Source organism: Jaculus jaculus, chromosome 12 (genome assembly GCF_020740685.1).
Source record: "Jaculus jaculus isolate mJacJac1 chromosome 12, mJacJac1.mat.Y.cur, whole genome shotgun sequence".
Taxonomy (NCBI): Eukaryota; Metazoa; Chordata; class Mammalia; order Rodentia; family Dipodidae; genus Jaculus; species Jaculus jaculus.
In genome coordinates this window covers 63,562,495-63,588,598 of record NC_059113.1, presented here as the reverse complement: position 1 = coordinate 63,588,598, position 26,104 = coordinate 63,562,495, and the positions used below count along the sequence as shown (strand labels likewise).

The following is a 26,104-nucleotide window of genomic DNA, read 5'->3' as shown; positions in this document are numbered from 1 at the left end:
ATTTTTTATTAACATAAAACAATTTTATGTTTTACCCACGACTTAAATTTGATAAAGCTCAAGCAAACTATCCCAACATACTTAAGCCTGAAATTTTTTTTTTTTTTATCACTGCAGCCAATATCCTATTTAAGTTACTTTCTTGTCTCCTTTTCCCGTTATTTTTTCTCTCTTCTGCTTCCTTTATTTTTTCTTTCTTTTCTTTTTCTCTCTCTTTTATGATAAACCTTTTCAGCTTCCTTAATTATGTCTGTCAAAGCTAGATCTTGTAAACCCTCCAGATGTTGTAATTTCTTTTTAATGTCTGGAGGGGACTGCCTTATCTATGTCATTGTTATCGCTGCCTGTTGACCCGGAGAAGTAGGGCCAAAAGGAGTATATCTACGGGAAGCCTTCATCAAGCATTCTAAAAAAAATAGAGGGAGCAGCCCCCCTGAGACCTGCCATCAGAGCCTGGCGGTAGACTGTCAGTTGCTCCCTACCTTCTGCTGAGTTATAATTCCATTCAGGTCGGGTGAGAGGGAATCCCACATCAATCTCATTTGGGAGCTAGGTAGGCTGCTCATTTGGGCCTGAGACAGGCTAGGGTCAGGGGGAGGACCAAAGGCTCGTACAGTGGAATCAGGTCCTTCAGTTTCTAGTCCCTGCAGTGGGCCCATCTCCTCTTCCCTCAGGCAAAGCTGGAGCAGGGAGAGCAGGGGGCTAAGGTGGGGGAGATGGAATCGGGGCAGAGGGCCACTCGGGAGGGTCCTCTATTTCAGGATATATTTTGGGCTGAGCCGAGGGGTCTGTGGCCATTCGGCTTGGTTTTCTCGTGGCTTGTTGGGCCACTGCCAGGACTCGGGAGCCTGACTGTGGTGGGGGGGTGGATCCAGGGCTTGACCCATGCCGGGGATCCATCACTAGGCTCTCCCAGACCAGGATGTATGGCTGTTGATCTGGGTGAGAATGGGTCCCTTCTGAAAAACAATATTCTTAACAGCAAAAATAATGGTTAGATCAAATGCTCCCTCTGGCAGCCATTCAAAGGAGCAGAAAGTCTGTTATTTACCTTTTTTAATTTTTACAGATAAGTCATGAGCCTTACTTCTAACTTCAGAGAAATGAGATACCATCAGAGTCAGGGGGGTCGTCATAGTCTGTCCCATAATTAGAAACAAGAGTCCACAAACAAACACAAAATAGATACTGACAAAAAGAAACCAAAAACTGTGACACCTCTGATGCGTCCAGAACAGAAAATCAAATGCAGTTTCAGATGGAAGATGCCTCTGTGGTTTCTCCTGAAGGAGAAATACACAATCTTCCTTTACCAGATAGGAGACTGTCAGCCACCCTGACTCTCCTCAGATCCTGGGGCGTCCCCCAGGATTGCAGCCTGTGGTCCTGCCAACCACCATTGTCAGGTCCTCACGGTCCTGAACAACAGCTGCCCAAACCGAAATTAAAACAGATCAGAGCAACAGAAATCACAGAAATCACTCAGACAAACACTCAGACAAACACTCAGACAAGCAGCGCTGCAGACATTTACATTGTTTACCTCCAAGGGGGTCTCCGGAGTCCTGGGTAGACGTGCAAATCCCTGGACGAGCTCTCAATTGAAAGACCCCCAGAGAGAGACCTTCACTCAAGTCTCGAGATAGCACGCACCCAAAGACACACAGGAGACCCAACTTGCTGCAAAAGCATGAGGCTTTATTTAGGAAACCAGAGCTCTGGGGTCGACACATATCTCACGCAGGAGACAGAGGTGTCGACTCTTTGCCATTTCTTCAGTAGTAAGTTTTGATTTAATTCTTTACTGACCCTTTGTCATTTCCTGGGATGAATGTTAAGTCCATCAATCATAAACCATGGACATGTCTTATCAAAAAAAATAAAAAACTGTATAAGATCCTTTTTCTATACCCGTATTCCTCGCTCTCTGAGAGAGGCTTTTAAATCCTTTATGAAAGAAGCCTCTTTAGACAATGAATGGCCCATCTTGATGGGACGGAATGAAGAGGGAAAACTTACCAGGTCTTGCCGTCTTCTTGGGCGGAGAAGCGGTGATCACTTAACAAATCCTCCGGAGGTCGCTGAATTGGGGGTCTCCGTCCGGTAGGGGTCCGTGCCTCGAGCCGCCACGTTGGGTGCCACTTGTCCCGACCCGCGGGACCTCGTTATTCGTGGGGGCGAGGAGGACCCCAACCTGAAATAAGATGGGCGAGAGAGAGGAAGAGACTCAAGCAAATGTACACTTGTCAAGAGTCCAATTTTATTGAGCCACAGCGGCCTTTTTAAGGGTTAGGGTTAGGGTTAGGGTATTGGGTGAGTGGGGGGGGCTGGAGGAGGCAGGTGGTGGAAAGTTACAGAATCTTCTTGGCCTTTGGCCTAGGACAGTTTGCAGTTATTCCAAGAATTCACAGTATAGTTCTCACGTCTCTGCAGTCACCAGGCAGGATGTTAATTAGTTAGGTATGGCAGGGTGGGGGGGATGAGGAAAGGTCGGAAGTTGCTCAGGGCAGAAGTTATCTCAGGGCAGAGGTTATTTCAGGGCAAAGATCTGTTCAGGGCTCATCTCCTCGTCTCCAACACTCCTGGCAAGAGTGGCTTGCAGGGGTGAGACAGAAGGCCAAGAGTCAAAGATACAGGATGAAGTTCACCCTCAGGTTTTGAAACTACCTCAATAGCGGGAGGTTTTGTTACAGCAGAAGGATTGGGAGTGACTGTATTTCCTGGAATGCGCTTTCCCTGAAATTGCTGTACTTGTAAAGACAGTGATTTAACCATACTTTGAAAACGTTGCTTCTCCTCTAAATATTTTTCTTTCTGTTCATCCTCAGATTTAGTAAAAGTTATAAAAGGTGGAAAGTCTTCCTCTTGGTGACCGTCTGTCACCTCCTCCTCTACTTTTGCTTCCTTATCTGAATCTGAATGATCAAGGCAACATTCTTCTTTTCTATAAAATAATAGCTTAGATCCAGACTCTGGTTCTTCAGGTGAAACAGAAGGCTTAATTTCATTTTCTAAGTCCACGCTGGGAAGCAGTCCTTTGTCTTTAATTGTACCTGATTTAACTTTATCTCTTTCATATCTAGGATCTAAACTATCTCTAACTAAAGCCCACAAGCTAAAAGTTTCCACTGGTACTTTACTTGGCCTGTGGGCATTATAATAATCTTGAAGCTCAGTCCCTACCCTTTGCCAGATTTTTAAATCGATAGTTCCTCCTTCCAGGAACCAAGGACAGACTTTTTCTATAAATTCCAAAAAGTTACTAAGTTGTTGTAGACTAACTTTGGTTCCCCGAGTACACAACATATTTTTTAGCATATGAACAAAAAGCATACGACTACTACCTTGTCCATTTTTACTTATATTACTCACCGCTCCTTTTTTTCTTTTTCCAAGCGCGCTCCTTTTCAATCTAGCACTGTCCTTCACTGTATCCCCATCTTCAGGCCACACGTTTGGGCGCCACTGGCAGGAGCCTGCCGGCTGAAAAGGTTCAAGCATGATGGGGAGTGAGGATTAAGGAAAGACAGAAGAAAGACTGAAAGCATGGACCCCAGTCCAGGGCTGAAGCAAGGCCTCAAGCCAGGACATGGTTTATTTCACAGCATTCCTTTTCATATCTTTTTACAAACAGTTTTTCCATGGACAAAGATTTTATGAGCTTCACAAGTTTCTATCAAAAAACCCTTCTTGTTACACAGTTTTTGCACTTCAATCACTTCTCCATACAAAAGACCAGCCAAATGACTGAATATACATAATCTTGCTTACAAGTAGGTGCTGAGGTCTTGCTGCCAAATGGCTTCCCCACACTGAATTTACATAATCTTGCTTGCATGTAGGCTGCTATAGTTTTGCTAATGTCTTGCTGCCAGAAGCCCAGAGCTATGGATACAAGTCCAGCCAAAATGGCTCCCGACAGCAGAGACTACTCTCAATACCATCCCTGTATTGAGCGGGCCTCAGGACAGTCGCTGCAGATACCTGTTATAGAGGTGAGGGAGATGGGCTCTGTGCATCCTGTGAGAAGACAGAAGGGAGAACAAAGGTGCTTGTTACTCTTGTCAACAGCTATGACATCAAAATGCCATGCATAAAGGGAAGATGAGCATTCAGAGGTGAGAAATAGAGGACTTGGGGCAAGAGAGGAGGCAGAGGGGCATTTTGTGATCAGAGAAAGAGTAGGAACACAAGAGTTTGAGAGTGCCCATTGGGGTGGCAGTGTGCTTATCCCTGGATGATAGGGTAAGGGCTAATGAAGAGGGGGCCCAAGGAATAGCTCTGATTCTGGCTAAGGCAAGTGGGAGAAGCTGGGGTCAGGATAGGTGAAGTTAATCAGGGATAGGCAGAGGCAGAAAGCATGAGTTAATGTTGGAGTTTAGTCTTATAAGACAGCATCAGACAGGGAAGCCGGTTAGTCTGAATCATTATTTATATTGTAGTTATATTTTTTCTTATTGGGTGATTAAGACCATATAGGCTGCCAGAATTAATTGTATATTTTGGAGGTCAATGATGACTCTGTAGGAGAGACTTTTAGGGATCTTTGAGGTCTATGACTCTCAGCATTGTTACCTGGTAGGATAAGTCAAGGCCATTCTGACCAAGTGGACTTCCCTCTTTTGGGAAGCCTGGAGGACTGATTTTTCTTCAATGTGACTTTCTTGTTGCAGATACACTGACTTGGAATTCATCTCTGGGTCTCCATATTCTCTCTAATCAAGAACACAGATAACTTACCAGAAGCTGGAAGTTAGTACTGTCCCATCATCTCCTGTGGCCTTCTGCTCAGGAACAGGAAGAAAAATGTTGATTATCCTTTTAACCCCAATGTTTCTAATTGATTTTGGCTTTTATATATGGTTATTAATCAGTCAGAGGGACTATAAATATCTGATACGCAAAACAGATTAGTTAAAAAGGGTACAGAACATATCTGGTTAGCAAAGCAGATCTGGTTAGAGAATGATACAATCGTTTAAAATCATTTTGATTAAGATTTAAGTTTAGTTGTCAGGTGACAGTATAAGCTATATTTGGAATATAGAAAGCAAACATATTCTATCTTTTATCTTTTAAAAAAAATTAATTATTTATTTGAGAGAGCGAGAAGAAGAGGCAAATAGAATGGGATTGCCACAGCCTCCTGTCCCGTCCCGTGGGACCTAGTTATTCAAGGGGGCAAGGAGGACCCTAACCTGAAATAAGATGGGTGAGAGAGAGGAAGAGACTCAAGCAAATGTACGCTTGTCAAGAGTACAATTTTATTGAGCCACAGCAGCCTTTTTAAGGGGTTAGAGCACGTACTTCCAAGGAAATGGGATGAGTCCTTTGGATATATGCCTAGGAGTGCTATAGCTGGGTTATATGGTAGATCAATCTTTAGCTGTTTTAGGAACCTCCACACTGTTTTCCACAATGGCTGGGCCAGATTGCATTCCCACCAACAGTGCAGAAGGGTTCCTCTTTTTCCACATCCCCGCCAACATTTATGATCATTTGTTTTCATGATGGTGGCCAATCTGACAGGAGTGACATGGAATCTCAATATAGTTTTAATCTGCATTTCCCTGATGACTAGTGATGTAGAACATTTTTTTAGATGCTTATATGCCATTCGTATTTCTTCTTCCGAGGATGCTCTATTTAGCTCCATAGCCCATTTTTTGATTGGCTTGTTTGATTCCTTATTATTTAACTTTTTGAGTTCTTTGTATATCCTAGATATTAATCCTCTATCAGATATATAGCTGGCGAAGAGTTTTTCCAATTCTGTAGGTTGCCTCTTTGCTTTCTTCACTGTGTCCTTTGCAGTGCAAAATATTTGTAATTTCATGAGGTCCCAGTGATTAATCTGTGGTTTTATTGCCTGAGCAATTGGGGTTGTATTCACAAAGTCTTTGCCAAGACCAATATGTTGAAGGGTTTCCCCTACTTTTTCCTCTAGCAGTTTCACAGTTTCAAGTCTGATGTTAAGGTCTTTAATCCATGTGGACTTAATTCTTGTGCATTGCAAGAGAGAAGAATCTATTTTCATCCTTATGCAGATATATATCCAGTTTTCACAACAGCATTTGCTGAAGAGGCTGTCTCTTCTCCAATGAGTATTTTTGGCATTTTTATTGAATAACAGGTGGCTATAGCTACTTGGGCTTACAGATGGGTCCTCTATTCTGTTCCACTGATCTACATGTCTGTTTTTTGTGACAGTACCATGCTGTTTTTCTTACTATGGCTCTGTAGTATAGGTTAAAATCAGGTATGGTGATACCACCAGCCTCGTTTTTGTTGCTCAGTATTATTTTAGATATTCGAGGTTTTTTGTGATTCCAAATGAATTTTTGGATTGTTTTTTCTATTTCCATAAAGAAAGCCTTTGGAATTTTGATAGGGATTGCATTAAATGTGTAGATTGCTTTAGGTAAGATTGCCATTTTCATAATATTGATTCTTCCAATTCAGGAACAAGGGATGTTTCTCCACTTTCTAGTGTCTTCTGCAATTTCTCACTTGAGTGTTTTCAAGTTCTCATTGTAGAGATTCTTTACTTCCTTGGTTAGGATTATTCCAAGGTACTTTATTTATTTATTTATTATTTTTTTTGATGCAATTGTGAACAGGAATGATTCTCTAATTTCAGCCTCTGTGTGTTTGTTGTTAGCATATATGAAGGCTACTGATTTCTGTCTATTTATTTTGTATCCTGCTACATTGCTGTAGGTTTTGATCAGCTCTAACAGTTTGCTGGTAGAGTCTTTAGGGTCCTTTATGTATAGAATCATGTCATTTGCAAATAATGATAACTTGATCTCTTCCTTTCCAATTTGTATCCCTTTTATGTGTGTCTCTTGCCTTATTGCTATGGCTAAGACTTCCAAAACTATATTAAATAAAAGTGGGGACAGTGGACACCCTTGTCTTGTTCCTGATTTTAGTGGAAAAGCTTCCAGTTTTTCCCCATTTAGTAATATGTTGGCTATAGGCTTGTCATAAATAGCCTTTATTATATTGAGATATGTTCCTTCTATTCCCAGTCTCTGTAGGACTTTTATCGTGCAGGGATGTTGGATTTTGTCAAATGCTTTCTCTGCGTCTAATGAGATCATCATGTGATTTTTGTCCTTCAACCCGTTTATGTAATGTATTACATTTATAGATGTGCATATGTTGAAACATCCCTGCATCTCTGGGATAAAGCCTACTTGGTCAGGGTGAATGATCTTTTTGATATACTCTTGTATTCTGTTTGCCAATATTTTGTTGAGAAATTTTGCATCTATGTTCATGAGGGAGATTGGTCTGTAATGTTCTTTTTTTGTTCTATCTTTGCCTGGATTTGGTATCAGGGTGATTCTGGCCTCATAGAAGGAGTTTGGTAGAATTCCTTCTTTTTCTATTTCCTGGAAAACTTAAGAAACAATGGTGTTAGCTCATCCTTAAATGTCTGGTAAAATTCAGCAGTGAATCCATCTGAGCCTGGGCTTTTTTTAGTTGGGAGATTATCGATAACTGTTCGGATCTCCATGTTTGTTATAGGTCTATTTAAGTGATTAATCTCATTTTGATTTAATTTAGGTAGGTCATATAGGTCAAGGAAATCATTTCTTTCAGATTTTCATACTTTGTGGAGTATATGCTTTTGTAGTATGTCCCTATGATTTTTTGAATTTCTCTGGAATCTGTTGTGATGTTACCTTGTTCATCTCTGATTTTATTAATTTGTGTCTCTTCTCTCTTTCTTTTGGTCAGATTTGCTAAGGGTTTATCAATCTTGTTTATCCTTTCAAAGAACCAACACTTTGTTTCATTAATTCTTTGGATTGTTCTTTTTGTTTCTATTTCATTAATTTCTGCCCTAATCTTTATTATTTCTTCCCATCTACTGATTTTTGGTTTGCCTTGTTCTTCTTTTTCCAAGGCTTTAAGGTGAAGCATTAGGTCGTTTACTTGCGACCTTTCTAATTTCTTAATATAGGCACTTAAGGCTATAAATTTACCTCTTAGAACTGCCTTCATTGTGTCCCAGAGATTTTGGTATGTTGTGTTCTCATTATCATTTGACTCTATAAATTTTGATCTCCTTCTTCTTGATTTCTTCATTGACCCATTCATCATTTAGTAGTGTATTGTTTAGTTTCCATGATTTTGTGTATGCTCTATAGCCTTTCTTGCTACTGATTTGTAGTTTTATTCCATTGTGGTCAGATAGAATGCAAGGAATTATTTCAATTTTCCTGAGTTTGTTAAGATTTGCTTTGTGTCTTAATATATGGTCTATTTTAGAGAATGTTCCATGTGCTGCTGAAAAGAATGTATATTCTGCAGCCTTTGGATGAAATGTCCTGTATATATCTGTTAAGTCCATTCCTTCTATGACCTCATTTAGTCCAGTTGCCTCTCTGTCTATTTTTTCCTGGGATGACCTGTCGATTGATGAGAGTGGGGTGTTAAAGTCACCCACCACCACTGTGTTTGGTGTTATCTGTGACCTTAGTTCTAATAGTTTTTGTTTGACGAATTTGGGAGCCCCCATATTAGGTGCATATATGTTTAGGATTGTAATGTCCTCCTGTTGGAGTGTGCCCTTAATCAATATAAAGTGACCTTCCTTATCTTTCTTGATTAACGTTGGACTAAAGTCTACCTTGTCAGATATTAGGATAGCTACCCCTGCTTGTTTTCTAGGCCCATTTGCTTGAAACACTCTCTTCTAACCTTTCACCCTAAGATAATGTCTATCCTTTGTTGAAAGGTGAGTTTCTTGGAGACAACCAATTGTAGGATCCTGCTTTTTAACCCAGTCTGCAAACCTATGTCTTTTCATTGGGGCATTGAGGCCGATGATATTAAGAGATACTATTGAAAGGTGTGTATTTATGTTTGCTTTTTGTTGTTGTTGTTGTTGTTGTTGTTGTTGTTCTGGTTCTACCTATGCTGTCTTCTGTTAACTAGTATTTGAGTATTGCTTGTTTTTTCTAGGTTCCTTATATGTCTGCTTTTCCTTTTCTTCAGCATGTCGGATTCTATCAGGTATTTTCTGTAGAGCTGGTTTTGTCTTCAAATACCCCTTTAACCTGCTTTTGTCATGGAATGTCCTCATTTATCCATCTATTTGAATGGATAACTTTGCAGGATAAAGTAACCTTGGTTGACATTTGTTATCTTTCAAAACTTGGAATATATTACTCCAAGCCCTTCTGGCTTTAAAAGTTTGTGTTGAATAATCTGCTGTAATCCTGATAGGCTTGCCTTTGTACGTAACTTGATTTTTCTCTCTAACTGCTTTCAATATTTTTTCTTTGGTGTGTGTTTGGAAATTTGATTACAATATGGTGAGGAGAGGTTCTTTCTGGGTTTTGTCTGGCTGGGGTTCTAAAGGCTTCCTGTATCTGCCTTGGCACCTCTTTCCCAATTGGGGGAAAATTTTCTTCTATGACTTTGTTGAAGACACCTACTATACCTTGGGAGTGGAATTTATCTCCTTCTACTATGCCCTGAATTCTTATATTGGATCTTTTCATAGTGTCCCGAATATCTTGAAATTCCCACTCATACTTTTCTATAAGTTTGTCTTTCTCTTTGTTGGACTGTATTAGATCTGCCACCGGGTCTTCTAGCTTAGATATTCTGCCCTCTCTCTCATCCATCCTACTGGTGAGATTTTCTACAGAGTTTTTTATTTCATTAACTGTGTTCTTCATTGCTATTAATTCTGACTGGTTTTTCTTTATTATTTCTATTTCCTTATTTATGTCTTGTATTGCCTTCTTTATTTCATTAAATTGGTGTCCTGCATCTTCTTTGATTCCTTTGATTTCCTCTTTGATTCTTTTGATTTGTTCTTTGACCACTTTGAACATATTTATAATCATTCTTTTGAACTCTTTCTCAGGCATTTCCTCTAACTCGTTCTTACTGGAGGACATTTCTGAGGCATTAATACTTTTAGGTGGATTTATATCGTCTTGCTTTTTAGTGTTTCTTGTGTTATAATGTATATATTTTTGCATCTTGGATTAAGTTAATGCTTGGATTTTCTAGCTAGCTGGGTATTCTTAGCTGTATCAATTGATTTGATGTAATATATTTTCGGGGTAGGAGCTTAAGGTGTTAGGTTTGGCTCTTAAAACTCTCAGAGTATCTACAAAGATGTTCTTAGGGATTGAGTTTCCCTGCTATAGGAGTGTTCAAGCAGGCTGAGTGGAATAAAATACAGGTAGATTCTAAAATTTAACTAAACACTGTACACATTCAATCAAAAACAGCCCTGAGTATGTATGCAAGAGTAGTTATTATAATGACCAGATCCTCTATCAACAAAGAGGTTAAGATTTCTGGTCTGTTGAGGGATCCAAGTCAGCTTGCAACCAAGGGGGACCCTTCCCTGGTGCAATCCTAGTTACCTTGGATGATTTTGGTCTCAGTCAAGTTGCTGCCTGGGTCGTCGGGCTGCTGTTCTGATTTCTGGAGCTGGGCACTGGCTTTTCCTGCAGTGCAAACTGAGCCTGGCAAGTGTAGCCCTGCAGATCAGCACCCCTGCTGCTGGAACTGCTGCTGCTCAAGCTGCCGCTGCTGCTGCTGCTGAAAGTGCTGCTGCTGCACCCACCACTGCTGCTGCCTCTGCTGCTGCTGTAGGTGCCACTGCTGGAGCCACCACTGCTGCTGAAGCTGCTGCTGCTGCTGTGTCCACTGGTGCTGCTCCCACTGAAGCTGCTGCTGCTGGGTCTGCTGCTGCTGCCACTCCTAGATCTGCTGCTGCTGGGGCCGCTGTTACTGGTGCCAGAGCCACTGATGTTGCTGCCGAACTCTGCTCCTGCTTGGGTCCCGCTGTCGGCTCAAGTTGGCATGGCCAGGTCCCGGGAGTGCTGCTCTGTTCACCGGATTTGGGCCCAGGCAGTGGGGGAGTGGAGGGAGCCACAGCTGCTCTGGTTCTGTAGCTGCTCCACGTGTTCTTCCACCTCGTGGTCTGCTCCTCCATTGCTCACTGCCGCTCTCCCTTTGCGTTTCCTGAGTTGCAGAAAGCGCCTGTGTGAGGGGAAGATCCCGCACCTGGCTTTTCCTGCGGCTGGAGCCAAGGCTGGCCGCTTTCTGGTGCGTCAGTGCAGCAGCAGTTGGCCGAGCTTCAGGAGCCACCAGAGCCGCTTTCGTTGGCCTGTGCGGGCTCTGGATGCTCTGGATCTCTTCTACTTCTCTGCTGCCACTTCAATTTCCTATACACCTCACTTTTTAGTGAAAGTTTGTATTTTGCTGAGTTTTTTTGGTCTTTTTTCCCCCTAGGCTGCTTTGGTGTGCTACCTATGCCGCCATCTTAACTGGAAGTCCAGTTTGTAATTTCTTATACACCTCACTTTTTAGTAGAGGATTTTATTATGCTGGGTTTTTTTTTAAGGCAGGGTTTTAGATATAATAACCTTAGGAGAGAATTAAACATTAATGGGTCCATTTTAATCTTAAGATTTAGTTAAAAGGTTAATGTGGTAGTTTGAACAGATGTACCCCAATGTATTTATTGTTTTACTCATTTGTAGTTTGTATCTGCAGCCAGATGGCTGGAGACAGTATCACTGGGCTGATCTTAAGGTGTGCTGGTGGGCTTAAGATTCCAATGTAGAGATATGCAAAGTGTGCCTAGCTCCAGTTCCTGAAGTGTGCTGTACTATGTGGCTTTTGGCTTATGCTCCTCCCTCTCTACTTGGACCTATAAAGGCATGCCAGCTTCTTTTAACGTTATGGAACTTTCCCTGGGTCTGTAATCTTCAGTAAAAATTCCTTCCTCCATAACTGTGACTGGTCTGGAAGTTCATCTTAGCAAACATCACATTTGCTGTGTGCTACAGTTGACAAATAGAGGATCCTAGTTATCTTGGTTGGATGCTCTAAATTCAGACTTTCATGACCATTATTATGACCAGATTGACATCAGTGAGTTAAAGTTCAGCTTAATTGTACTTTTTTAATTGTACAAATACAACCTGAATACCATAGCAATCTGCTACCAGCCAGGGCCATACTTTGTTAGTCTGATTTGTTAGATTTTGTTAGCCCTAGGCTAATAGTCATTTTGTGTCTCAAGATGTCTGTAATCTGATCAAGTACTTTGTCTTTAACCTTTTGATTAGGCTTACTCATACCTTCATCTATATGCTTCTACTCTACAATCTATGTAACTACTCTGTAACAATTTTTTCATCAAACATTTAACATCCAACACTTAAAGTTTCCTCTCCATCTTATCTTCTTTAGTCAGTTCATCTCATAACTACCAAAAAAAAAAAAAAAAAAAAACTTTTATTGTCCTTACCATAAGACTTTTAATATGACCCTTTAAATTTTGGATTTTTTTCCTCAAAAGGCTTATTGAAATAACTTTTTTTTTTTTTAAACTACACTCTTAGCTTTTTTTTTTTTTTTTTAATTTTTATTTATTTCAGAGTGACAGACACAGAGAGAATGACAGATAGAGGGAGAGAGAGAGAATGGGGGCGCCAGGGCTTCCAGCCTCTGCAAACGAACTCCAGACGCATGCACCCCCTTGTGCATCTGGCTAACGTGGGACCTGGGGAACCGAGCCTCGAACCTGGGTCCTTAGGCTTCACAGGCAAGCGCTTAACCGCTAAGCCATCTCTACAGCCCTGAAATAACTTTTTTTTGAAAGAGTACATCATATTTGATTTATACTATTTACCCAGAATAAACATACAGATTTTGATCATTTGTTGATTTTGAAACTTTGTGTCTTATAACTTTCCTGAAACACATTTTTTTAAAAATATATGAAAACAGATTCAAACAGTTTTAGAAATTTTCTTACAAACTCAGTATTGAGTACTTCTAAATTTAAATATAAATCTTGAAGCTGTTGTTTGTTAGTAGCTCCAAAGAAGCATAGAAAGATAAAGTAAATGTAAAAACAGTTACAAATTTTTTTTTTAATATTTTATTTATTTATTTAAGGGAGGGACAGAGAAAGAAGAAGACAGAGAGAATGGGCATTCCAGGGCCTCCAATCACTGCAAACGCAAGTGCCTTAACTACTACACCATCTCTCCAGTCCCAAAACAGCTACAAATTTCTTATAAGAACTCCCCATCTGTTCATGGTGATTTTGTATTCACCTATCATCATGTTGGGGCCAGGATGCTGAGATTCCCTGTGCTTAGAGCTCGCTGGCTCTGCAAGAAAGGGAAGCTAAGAAAGAGCCTTCTTTTTTTTCTCCCTAAATTCCAGGTAGAGTTTTGACTTCCCTCAGGGCTACAAGGCAGCTTTCTAATCTTGCCATTTTACAACTCTTTAAGAGTAGGAGAATCTTGTATTTTTTTGCCTATGATCTTAATAACTTTTAGTGTTCCTTCTGGGGGACACTCAACAGTAAAATTGGTTATGCCATCTAGTACAGTGGGCTTGGTGGAGAACATCCTCCTGCCCCAATGAAATGGCACTGCTCAGAACAGAAATCATTCTGCAGCCTTAGGGCTGTAAGCCACATACATATTCATACACACACATTCATTTTAAGTGCACCTTTATATAGACTCTAGACAACCATTTCCCCTTCACACATTCATTCATTCATTTATTCAGACGTTATGCATTCTCACTAGAAGGACCTGGTAAGAAGAGCAGGTAGAGTAGAGAAGGCCATGCATGCAGAGTGAAAAATAGGATATTTTGTACCATTTGCTTATACATTGGCAGAATTTTTTTAGATCAGCAAGAATTTAGAAATCAAAAGTACCATTTTCAGACCATTTGGACCTTTTTTTCCAGCTTATATTGTGGCCAGGCAGAGTTGCAGAGAAAGATAAGATGTTGTCCAAGAGTCATAGAGGCTTTAAGGAGACAGAGAAAGAGCAAAATGACCCCTTGGCCCATTAAGGTGAACAGTGCCTGCACCTCCCATATGACCAGAGGCCATACAGGTCACAACTGTCAGCTTTTTATCCTGTTAGTGGGCAAGACAGGCACCTGTGCTCCTGATGGTGAAAGCAGCTGGCAGTGAAAGATGAGACCTCAGGAGATAAACAAAGGTGAGAAGAAGGAACCAGGGCTTAATCTGGGTTTACACAGAACACCAATTTGACCCCCTGGCCCTTTAAGGTGAATAAGGCCTGCACCTCCCATGTGGGCAGAGGCCATACAGGATACAGCTGTAGGCTTTTAAGTCTGTTTGTGGGCAAGGTGGGCGATTGTGCTATCAATGGTGAAAGCAGCTGGCAGTGGAAAATGAGACCTCAGGAGGGTGAGGGAGGAGGAGAGTGTCCCGAGATGATGCAACCAAACCAAAAAGTGCCCCTTAGGGTACAGTAGACCATACAGTGAGAGACCCGAGGTGTTGAGAGTGTGTCTTTCTTGAGACCTGGGGTTGGGACCTAAAAGTAGCCGAGGTGTGTAGCCTGGAATGCTGGTATAGCTTCCCAAAGGAGGGATTAAACCTGAGAATGGGACAACCCTAGAGGGACACTTACCAAGAAGGAGGGAGATGATAAAGGGAAAAAGAGCGAGGCTGATTTGTGGTGAATGTGAAAGCCGGTACCAGGCAGAGATGGTCCAAAGCCTTCAGAGGGTCAAATGTCAGCTTGGAGGTCTAGTCAGGGTAAAGGAGTTCTTGCCACCCAAGAGGGCAACAGGAAGCCTCCTATCAGAATCACAGCACCAGATGTAAGGCTCAAAGATGAAATGAGCTGCCAGGACTGACACTCAAGAGCAGAGCACATACAACCTGAGATTCCAGATAGTGGGCTATATAGGGCTCTTCAGTTGGGGGAAGGTAAGGAGGGGAAAAGATAAAAAATAAAAAAGGTTTCTTTAGGGGAGATCTAAGATAGCCAGGGTGTGACTCCAGAACAGTGACCACAAGGTAAAGAGGCAGGAAATCATGATGGTGGGGGGCGGGGGGGGGGGGAAGGGGGCATTGTTAGGCAAGGAAGGGATAATGGCTGGGTGGTTTCTTGAGGAATGTGGACAACCTGCTCCTTATGTCTCTATCACCACATGATGATTTCATTTGGAGAGTCTGTCCCAACCTAACAACAAGGATTTAATGTTTCATCCTTTTAATAATAAAGTCTCTAATAACCTATAGTTAATTACATCTAAATGCTAAGATTATACACTTTCTCATTTTAGATAAACCTTCAAAATACTAGAAATTTAAATTTGTGTATAAAATGTGAAGTATTATTAACTTTTATTTTGTTTTTTAAAAAATCCTTGGCACACACCTTTAATTCCAGCACTTGGGAGGCAGAGGTAGGAGGATCACTTTGGGTTCAAGGCCACCCCGAGACTCCATAGTGAATTCTAGGTCAGCCTGGACTATAGTGAGACCCTACCACAGAAAGCCAAAAAGAAATTAATTAATCCTCAAGGGTTCTTAAGGACAACATGGTGACCACCTAATTGCACTGCATCTCCCCGGGAAAGAAAGGCAAGTCATTAAGGATTTACTGGGTCCTTTAAGGGAGAGAAATCTCTAATACATTGCCAGTGGGAGGGCACAGAGGAGAAAAATTAGGGAATCACTGATTCCCTTCCTCACAGGTAGCCCATCAGTGCCCCCACACCAAGCAGCTGCCGTCCCAGCCATAGTCACAGTCTCAGGATACTTTCGCACTTACTGTAGGAAAGGGGGCCCAGGCCAGCATAGTTTCATTTGCCTCACTGCTCAGGGGTGATCACCTTGCTACCCTCATCCACATGTGACCTCCAGCAGGCTCCGTCCACTGGCCCACTCAAGCTCAGGCTCCATCCATTCATCTGCCTGACAAACGTGTGCCACTAGTTTGCCCATGCAAGTTCAGTCTGCTCTGTCCATTTGCCCACTTATAGCTCTGGCTGCCCACACATCCACACAAGCTCAGGCCCATTCCACCTGCCCATATAGGCCCAGGTTCACTCTGCCTATCAGCCAGTGCAAGCTCAGGCTCAATGCCCCTGTCTGCTCTGCTGGCTGCCCTCCCATCTGCCACTTCCATGTCCCACTATGGTAGAGCTCAAGCTGCTTCTGCATCCCGCCTTGTGAGAACTAAGGCTGTTTCGGCATCCCAACATGTGAGAGCACAGGTGTGAAAGCTCAGGTTGATCCATCTACTCATGTGTTAGCTCAGGAACATTCTGCCCATCTGCTTGCATGCCTGCTGGCTCAGGCCAGCTACCCCAAGAGGCACCACTTCCCCAGTTCATCGAACCACACTCCTACTCTCTCTGCCCATACACTATGATGGGCAGACCAGAGTACAAAGGAAATAACATGAAAAACCAAATGCAAGTTAATCCAGCAAGATCACCCAGTCCTAAAATGAACATCTCTAATCAAAAAATAGGAGAGACATTAGGAACAAACACCAAAATAAAGCTATGAACAATGCAACCCTGACCAAGCTACTGGTAGAACTTGCAGAAAAGAAATAAAGGACTTATAGTCATGTGGATGCTGCCATCACTAGACTAGACCTAGTAGATAAGAAAATGGAAGGAGTTCAAGGAAAGTTAAGAGATATGAAGGGGGGTGAAAAGAAAGAGGACCTCAAAAATCAGCTGGCAATGCTAACTGAAGACGTACAGAAATGCAAGGATGAATTCCGAGAAGCATAAAGAAAATCAGAAAATGATGTGAGAAGGAAACTTGATAGGGGATGCAAACTATACATAGAAAAGCAGTAGAAATTGCAAGTCTAATTGAACAAGCCCAAAATTCTTTAGAAGCTCTCAAGAATAGAGTCAGCCATGTGGAGGATAGAAACTCCGATCTGGAAGACAAGACAGAAGAAACAGATCAAGAGTTCAAAAGTTTCAAAAAGTTCAAAAATTTTTGTGAACACAACATGAGTGAATTGTGGGATACCCGTAAATGTCCTAACATCCGGATCATGGGAATACCAGAAGGGGAAGAAATTCAGACCAAAGGCATGGTGAAATTATTTAACAAAATCATCAAAGAAAACTTTCCCACTCTCTTTAAAAAAGGCCTATCAAGATACAAGAGGGTAATAGAACTCCAAACAGATTGGACCAAAGGAGAAACTGTCCAAGGCATATTGTCATTAAGACTCTCAACACTGACACCAAAGGGAAAATCCTAAAAGCAGCTAGGGAAAATAGCATACCACTTTTAAAGGTGACCCTAACAGAATTACTTCAGACTTCTCAATGGAAACCCTGAAAGACAGAAGGGCTGGAATGGAACACTGTAAAGGCACAAGAAAACCTATGGCTTCCAACCCAAATTACTTTACCCAGCAAAAGGATCCCTCATAACAGATGTTGAAAGAAAAACTTTAATGACAAAACTCAGCATTACAAATATATGAACACAAAAACAAACCTACAGAGAGTATTTCAGGAAATTTTCCACACAAAAGAATCAAATAATCAATCTCAAATGCCTACAACAAGCAAATTGCAATAACCAAACTCAGAGAAGGCACAAAAAATTTCAAAGTCCATGAAAACACCAAAGCACATATACCAACACCATATGGCAGGAATCAAATCGAACCTCACAGTCACTACCCTAAATATTAATGGTCTTAATCTACACATTAAAAGACACAAGCTAACAGGATGGATCAGAAAATTAGACCCTCAATCTGTTGTTTTCAAGAAACCCACCTTACCACTAAAAACACACACCTCCACAGGGTGAAAGGAACAATATTCCAATCAAATGGGAATAAGAAACAAGCAGGCATAGCTATACTAATATCAGATAAAATAGACTTCAAAACAAAAATAATCAAAAAAGACAGAGAAGGCCACTTCCTACTTATCATGGGAATGATCCATCAAAAGGATATCACAGTCATAAATCTTTATGCATCAAACACAGGGGCACCACAGTTCATAAAACAAAACCTACTTGACAATAAAACAGAAATAACCACTAATGTAGTTGGGGACTTCAATACACCATTATCAGTAACAGACAGATCATCCAAACAGAAACTCAACAGGGAAGTAAAAGAGCTCAACAAAACCATAGATCACTTAGACCTACCAGACATCTACAGAATATTTATACCAAATCCACAGACTACACATTCTTCTCAGCAGCCCATGGAACATTCTCTAAAATAGATCATATACTGGGTCACAAAGCCTGCCTCCATATATTTAGGAAGATTGACATAATTCCCTGCATGATATCAGATCAAAATGCCATATTGCTAGAAATTAACAACAAAAGACCTACCAAGAATCCTATCAGCTCCTGGAAAGCACACTTTTCAACAACTAATGGGTAGTGGATGAAATAAAAAATGAAATTGCGAAATTTCTAGAAATGGATGACAATGAGAACACATCACACCAAAACTTATGTGACACAATGAAGATGGACCTCATGGGAAAATTCGTAGCATTAAATGCTTTCATAACAAAGACAGAGAGGTCCCAACTCAATAACTTAACCATCCACCTAAAAGCATGGGAAAAGCAAGAAAAAGCCAACCCAAAAAGCTCCAGACAGAAAGAAATAATTAAGATCAGAGCAGAAATTAATGAATTAGAAACTTTAAAAAAAATTAAGAAACTTGATGAAACAAAGAGCTGGGGTTTTTTTGAAAAAATAAATAAGATTGACAAACCCCTGGCCAATCTGATCTAGCACAAAAAAAAAAAAAAAAAAAAAAAGAAAGAAAGAAAGAAAGAAAGAAAGGAGAAAGAGAGAGATGCTTCAAATTAACAAAATTCAAAATGAAAAAGGACAGATCACAACAGATAAGTAAAATTGGGATAATTATCAGGACTTATTTCAAAAACCTCTACTCCACAAAACTGTATAATTTGGAGGAAATGGATAAATTCCTGGACAAATACCATCTACCAAAGCTAAACTCAGAGCAGATTAATCTCCTACACAACCCTATCACACTCATCAAGATTGAAAAAGTAATAAAATAAATAAATAAAAAAAACACAAAAGAAGAGTCCAGACCAGATGGCTTCTCAGCTGAAATCTATCAAACCTTCATGGAAGAATGCAAACCAATCTTTCTCAAACTGTGCCACATAATTGGAGAACAGGGAAAGCTCCCCAACTCCTTCTATGAAGCTGGTGTCACCTTAATTCCAAAACCACGCAGAGATGCCACAAGAAAAGAAAACTACCGACTTATTTCCCTGATGAACTTAGACACAAAGATCCTGAACAAAATCCTCACAAACTGAATCTAAAGCATCAAAAGCAATATCCACCTTGATCAAGTGGGATTCATCCCAGGAGTGCAGCGGTGCTTCCAGATTTGGAAATCTGTAAATGCAATACACCATATAAGCAAGGCTAAACCTAAAACCCACACCATAATTTCGATAGATGCAGAAGAGGCCTGTGACAAAATACAACATCACTGCATGATCAAAACATTGGAGAGAATTGGCATGGTTTATTCATATCTTAACATAATGAAGGCTATATACAAAGCTCCTACAGCCCAAATAATACTTAATGGAGAGAGATTGGAATTCCAATTGAGATCAGGAACAAGTCAGGGGAGTCCACTCTCACCTTTGCTCTTCAATAAAGTACTAGAAGTCCTAGTTCAAGCAATAAGACAAGAGAAAGAAATAAAAGGGATACAATTTGGAAAGGAAGAAGTTAAGTTAGCTCTATTCACAGATAACATGATTCTATATGTGAGACTCAAGAGACTCCATCCTAAAACTCTTAAAGGTAATTAACTCCTTTAGCAAAGTAGCAGTATACAAAATAAATTCACAAAAATCAGTAGCTTTTCTATATAAAATGACAAAGACACAGAGAAAGAAATAAAGACATTGTCCCATTTTTCAATAGCAACAACTAAAAAAAAAAAAACCCTTGGAATAACATTAACTAAAAAAGCAAAAGATCTAATCAACAAAAACATAAAAACACTCAAAAAAGAAATTGAGGAGGACTTGAGAAAATGGAAAGATCCCCCATGCTCATGGATAGGCAGAATTAACATTGTGAAAATGGCAATCCTACCAAAGGCAATATACAGATTTAATGCAATTCTAATTAAAATTCCAACATTGTTCTTCACAGAGTAGAAAAAATTATCTCAAAATTCATATGGAAAGGCAGAAGGCCTTGGATAACCAAGTATATCCTCAGCAAAAGAAATACATCTGGAGGCATCACTATACCTTATCTAAAGTTATATTACATAACCATAGTAATAAAAACAGCATGGTACTGGTATAAAAACAGGAGTATAAACCAATGGAATAGAATTGAGGACCTGGACTTTGAGTCAAGCAACTACAGCTACTTGATATTTAACAAAGGCCCTAACAATATAGGCTGGAGAAAAGATTGCATCTTCAACAAATGGTGCTGGACAAACTGGATAACCATATGCAGGAAATTGAAACTTGATCCACACATGTCACCATGCACAACACTCATGTCCAAATGGATCAAAGACCTCAATATAAGATCAGAAACTCAGCTACTACTGGAAAAATATATAGGAGGAACTTTCCATGATATAGGAATGAAAAAGACTTCCTGAACAAAACCTCAGTAGCACAGGATCTTAAACAATCACTCAGCCAATGGAATCACAAGAATCTGAAGAGTTTCTTCACAGACAAATGCAAATAAGCAAAGCCAATATATCACTCACAGAATGGGAGAAAATATTTAATCTCTTGAATCTGCAAAGAACTCAAAAACATAAACAATAAAAAGTCAAACAACACACTCACAAAAAAGAGCAAAGAGGTGGACAGGCAATTCACAGTGGAAGAAATACAAATGGCAAACATACAGTTAAGAAAATGACCATTATCCCTAATCATCAGGGAAATGGAAATTAAAACAACTATGAGATTCCACCTTACCCCAGTAAGGACAGCTAACATCAAAAAATCAAATGAGAATAAATGCTGGTTAGGATATGGAGAAATAGGAACCCTCATCCACTGTTGCTGGGAATGTAAGATGGTACAACCACTTTGCAAAGCAATATGGAGACTCCTAAAAATGCTTACTATAGAGTTACCACAGACCCAGTTATTCCCTTACTGGGCATGTACCCTAAAACCTTCAAGCCTCAGTCCAGAGAGATTTGCTCAACCATGTTTATAGTGGCTCAGTTCATAATAGCTAAGAGCTGGAATCTACCCAGATGTCCATCACTAGAAGAATGGATAACCAAGTTGTGGCATATTCATACAATGGAATTTTACACAGCAGTAAGAAAAAAAAAATGACACAATGAAATTTGATGAAAAAGTGGTTGAGGTTTGTTCCAGGTGCCTTTCTTGTTCTAGCCTGTGCAGATGGGTTTGTGGATTTTGTGCTGGGGGTGCGGGCCATGGGGGAAGCGGAGCAGATTCACTACGTCTGCAGTTGTGACCTGGACGTCAATGTCCAGCTGAAGATCTGGAATGAATGGCTAAAACTACCTGTGAAATACCCTGACCTGCCCAGAAATGCCCAGGTGGCCCTGACTATATGGCATGTATATGGACCAGGAAGATCATTGCCGGTGGGAGGGACAACTGTCTCCCTGTTTGATAGATATGGAGTGTTTCACCAAGGAATGCATGACTTGACAGTCTGGCCGAATGTAGAGGCAGATGGGTCTGAGCCCACAAGAACTCCTGGCCGGACAAGCAATACTCTCTCGGAAGACCAGATGAGCCACCTTGCCGAGATCACCAAGGCTCATCAGCAAGTAGATTGGCTGGACGGGCTGACATTTCAAGAGATAGAGATGATCAATGAAATTGAAAAACGAAGTTCTAATTTCATGTCCTTGATGATTGAATTTTGCTGTGTCAAGTGTGATGACAAAGAATACGGTATTGTTTATTATGAAAAGGAGAATTTGGTTGAGAACAAACAGCACAAGCTTGTGCAGTGCTTAAGAAGTGGACCATTTGACCATGATCTCAAGCCAATGCTGCTGCCAGAGACCAGCTGAATGATCCACTGACATTCAAGGATGTGGCCATAGACTTTTCCAAGAAGAATGGGAATGTGTGGACCCTGATCAGAGGTCTTTGTACAAGGACGTGATGTTGGAGAACTACAGCAACCTGATCTCTGTGGGTATTCTTGTGTCTAAGCCTGACCTGGTCACCTGCCTGGAGCACAATAAAGCACCCTGGAATGTGGTAAGAAAGAAGACAGAAAACAAGCAGCCAGATGGAGAAAAACCTTTCAAATGCAAGGAATGTTACAAATCCTTTTCTCAGAACTCAAATCTTAGAACACATCAGAAAATCCAGACTGGAGAGAAACTTTTCAAATGTAAGGAATGTGACAAATCCTTTACCCATTGCTCAACTCTTAAAAATCATCAGATGATTCACACTGGAGAAAAACCACACAGATGTCAAAATGTGGCAAATACTTTATCCAGTTGTCACAACTTATAAACCATCAGAAAATTCAAAATCAAATGTAAGGAATGTAATAAACCCATTAGTGATTGCTCAACTTTCAGAAAGCATCAGATAATTCACACTGGAGAGAAATCTTTCAAATGCAAGGAATGTGATGAATCCTTTACTCTGAACTCAACTCTTAGAACACATAAGACAATTCATACTGGAGAGAAACCTTTCAAAGGTAAGGAATGTGACAAATCCTTTTCTCAAAAATCAAATCTTAGAACACATCAGAGAATACATGATGGAGAGAGACTTTTCAAATGCAAAGAATGTGAAAAATCTTTTACTCAGTCTTCAACACTTAGAACACATCAGACAATTCATACAGGAGAGAAACCTTTCAAATGCAAGGAATGTGACAAATCCTTTACTCAGAACTCCAATCTTAGAACTCATGAGAAAATCCACACTGGAGAGAAACCTTTCAAATGCAAGGAATGTGACAAATCCTTTTCTAGGTACTCAAGTCTTAGAACACATGAGAAAATCCATACTGGAGAGAAACCTTTCAAATGTGAGAAATGTGAAAAATGCTTTTCTCAGTACTCAAGTCATAAAAAACATCAGATAATTCACACTAGAAACCATAAAGATGTAAAGAGTGTGGCAAGTTCTTTATCCAGTTGTTATGTCCTAAAACCCATCAGAAAATCTGTACTTGAGAGAAAGCTTCCAAATGACAGGAATGTGACAAATCCTTTACTGATGGCTCAACTTTCAGAAGACATCAGATAATGTGCACTAGGGAAACCCTTCAGATGCAAGGAATGTAAAAAGTCCTTTACCCTGCATTCACATCTTAGAAGACATCAGATAATTCATACTAGAGAGATATCCTACAGATGTAAATAATGTGGAAAACCTTTTATCATTAGTGATGGAATTCATAATGAAGAAAAATCCAACAAAATGCCTTATTAAAACTCATAGGCACTCAATTTTAGTTTATACTACAGAAAAGTGTTTTAGAAATAAATATGAAAATTCTTCTCATGGAGATAGCACATGTCAATTTAGAGGTAGTTTATGTAAGTACCCAGCTATGTCATCAGTAGAATTTTAGTTAATGTATCTTTATGTATGCAAAAAGGTGGACAAGCACTTAATCAACTTCAAGTCTAAGTAACAACAGAAAATTTATACTAGAATGAAATAAACTAAACATTACACACATTACCCTAAACCAGAGTACTAAAAGAACACAATCAAAACTAACATTTTAATCATTTGTATATTTTGGGAAAACACTATCAATATATGGGTAGACATAAATATGTCCTTTTGATACAATTTGGGTTAATAGTATTGGAGGATTTTCAGGTGCAAACCCTGTAGATGAATGAATTCCATAATTCCTATTTAAGGAAAATATATTTCTTTAAGCTTTCACTTGAATGTTGTCATCTATACTGAATATTTAAGTCATTTTAAATGTGCATATATTTTCCTAAATAAACATATATTTTACATCTAAAAAAAAAGTGCTTGAACCTGGAACAGATCATTCTCTGAACTTTCCCAATTACAGCAAGTTAATTCCTGCATAGTCTCACTCATCTACAGCACCTAACCTGAATCTACCCAAGATGCAATCATACCCAGCAAGCATCTCTAGGACTGGACAATAGGGTGGATGAAGAGGGAGGGGAGAACAAGGGACAGGGTGGGGGACACAAATCTAGACCCAAACAGCAATGGTACCATAAAATTCTACATTCTAAAAAGCAGAACAAATGGTTGAACCTTCACCAGGCCCTTAGAGGGAACACCTGAGTCACAAGGCACTGGAGAAGGTATGGTGAAGACTGACCTTAATCTTCCACAGCTTCTTTTTCCCCCCACCCTCTCTCTCTCTCTCTCTCTCTCTCTCTCTCTCTTCTCTCTGACTCTTTTATATTACCTATCTTTTTCTTCCTTTTCTTCATGGGCACTGACCTGTAACTGCCAGTACCAACAGGTGGCTATCATCCACAATGTGCTTTTGATCAGAGAGACCTACAAGGTTTCCTAAAAGACAGACAGATTTCTGTCAGAGTACTTGATGACCCACCAAAGGTTAGTGGTAAGACCCTACTTCTGAAGACACCATAAGCGGTTGACACGTAACATGGAGTGACACGGCTGGAAGCTGGAAGAGAGTCAGTTCCCAGACAGTCAGTGCATCTAGTGCCAGAAGGTGCTACATGGGCGACTGGGGGAAATGACCAATATCTGTCCAAGCAATTCATGGTCTAATCTACTTAGCAGCAAATAACCTGTTGTGATATTCACACAAGTGCAATAATAGTGCACAGCCATGGTGGGAAACAAACTGCTCTTGATTTGGCTAACTGATCCTCTCAGTGGAATGGAACTGATAGCTGGAGCTGGGAAACAAGTCAGAAACATATCCAAAAATGAGCCCGCTCTCCATTATCAAACTACCACCAATCATTAGCTACAAGAGGGTCTACACCTATTAAATTCTCTCTTAAAAAAACAATGGTTATCCCATTTACTGGGTGCTAACTTTACTCTCCGTTGGAGAATATGCTTCTCTTTTTCAGATAGATGCAGATCCTAAGGAGAAAACCACCCCATCATGCCTCAAATGGGCCCCAGCTGAAACTAAGAATAATTGGTGAAACAAGCAATGGTGCTGTTTTCTTGGTGAACCTGGTACCAGAACAAGCATGAAGGAGATCAACACAGAGAACAATAAACTTTTACCAAATCAGATATGCAGAGACACAGAGGATCCGAAGACCTCACTAAAGCAGACTTAAAATGAACCCAGCATGGTTCAGGAAAATTTTGTGGAATTGGGGGTGGAAAGAATGTCAGAGCCACACATTGGGTCATGATACAAGGAGACATTTCCTCCTACCCATAACTGAGGGCTAACTCCACAATGCATGAACCATATCCCTCAACAAATAGGGGCCAGTGAGAGGAGGGAGAGCAGGGAAAAGGCTAACAGTAGTACCAACTTGACTGTTTTCATTGAATGCAAAGCTAATCAATAAAACAAAATAATCCTCAAGAGTACTGGTTTAAAAAAGCAAATAGGTTGTCAAATTTAACAAACTATTTGGCTTCCTAAAGTAAGTACTGAGCACCCTATAACCATTAAGTGTATATATGCATGAACATATTTTATATGTTTATGTCATCTTTAATAAAAATAATTTTAAATTAATAAATAAAAAAATCAAAATTACAGGTTTTTCCACAATGAGCTTTAGGGAGATAAAGATAACATCAAAGACTCTTGCTTACAGAGTAAAATTTCCATCAAGTACTTCAAACTCCTGTGCTACAAAATTTCAAGGGATAGACTCTCAGATTCATACTTCCCTCTTCAAACATTTATACATACACATGGACTTAAGAAATGCTGAGTGTCCTGTCAGATTGGCCACCATCATGAAAACAAATGATCATAAATGTTGGCGGAGATGTGGGAAAAGAAGAACCCTTCTACACTGCTGGTGGGAATGCAATCTGGTCCAGCCATTGTGGAAATCAGTGTGGAGGTTCCTAAAACAGCTAAATATTGATCTACCATATGACCCAGCTATAGCACTCCTAGGCATATATCCAAAGGACTCATCTCATTTCCTTAGAAGTACATGCTCAACCATGTTTATTGCTGCTCAATTTATAATAGCTGGGAAATGGAACCAGCCTAGATGTCCCTCAACTGATGAGTGGATAATGAAGATGTGGCACATTTATA

At 40.2% G+C, this 26,104-nt stretch overlaps 1 pseudogene; it reads left to right on the top strand.

Moving 5' to 3' along the window:
- The first annotated feature begins 21,960 nt into the window (after window positions 1–21,960).
- On the top strand, window positions 21,961–23,512 carry LOC101595023 (annotated as a pseudogene).
- The last annotated feature ends 2,592 nt before the right edge of the window (window positions 23,513–26,104 follow it).